At 60.9% G+C, this 823-nt stretch overlaps 1 protein-coding gene across 2 annotated transcripts in view; it reads left to right on the plus strand.

Moving 5' to 3' along the window:
• The first annotated feature begins 359 nt into the window (after positions 1 to 359).
• Positions 360 to 823, plus strand: part of LOC107117729 (F-box only protein 6-like) — a 10,893-nt gene continuing 10,429 nt past the window's right edge. The window contains exon 1 of one of the 2 annotated variants that reach the window (XM_015419890.1): positions 360 to 519. The gene's annotated coding sequence lies outside the window, so the exon portion shown is untranslated. Of the gene's footprint in view, positions 520 to 624; positions 695 to 823 lie in introns of those variants that run through there. The other variant, XM_015419889.1, reaches the window with a different exon arrangement.

Genomic DNA, 823 nt, shown 5'->3' on the forward strand with positions numbered 1-823 from the left:
ATGATACTTGTATTTGCATAATCAGTGTTTGTCCCATTCACACTATACATTTTTCATATATGCTTATGTACACTTACCATGTGTGAATCAGTCCTTAATATGGAACAAGTTAAGAATTAACATTATGTTTAATCTGACAATGGTATCGTACTATGATGTGCATATTAATCTTTGAAGAGCTACAGAAGCGTTCTTGCTAACAATTTTAATTGCCACTTTTCAGCATTAAATAAAACAGAGCAGCATTAAAAAAACAAAAAGTAGGCGCGCCCCCGGGGCTGGCGGGGGGGCGTGACTTCGCAAGCGCGCTGCTCTGCCCGGTTTCCCCCTCCAGCTCGCCCCGCCCAGACCGGGAAGGAAGGAGGCCGCCTTCATTCGCCTGCTTGCCGGTCCGCCCCGGACGAGGAGGAGGAGGAGGCGCTGGCGGCAGCTAGACTGCTGGAGGAAGCGGCTTCTCCGGGCTCGGCTTCCCCACCGGCCGGCCTGCAAGTCAGCTGCGCCCCCGGCCCCCCAGCCCAGGTGAGCCCCGGCGGGACGGGGGGGGGGGCAGAGAAGGGGTGCCCCCGTGGCCAGCGCGGGGCTCTCTGAATCCGGGCCGCGCTGCAAAGGAGACGAGGAGGAAGCGGCTTCTCCGGGCTCGGCTTCCCCACCGGCCGGCCTGCAAGTCAGCTGCGCCCCCGGCCCCCCAGCCCAGGTGAGCCCCGGCGGGACGGGGGGGGGCAGAGAAGGGGTGCCCCCGTGGCCAGCGCGGGGCTCTCTGAATCCGGGCCGCGCTGCAAAGGGGCCGGTTTCAGACGACTCTCTAGACCCGCGTCCCGCTCCA

The sequence above is a fragment of the Gekko japonicus genome, unplaced genomic scaffold, assembly GCF_001447785.1.
Source record: "Gekko japonicus isolate JY-2015 unplaced genomic scaffold, Gekko_japonicus_V1.1 scaffold3202, whole genome shotgun sequence".
Lineage (NCBI taxonomy): Eukaryota > Metazoa > Chordata > Lepidosauria > Squamata > Gekkonidae > Gekko > Gekko japonicus.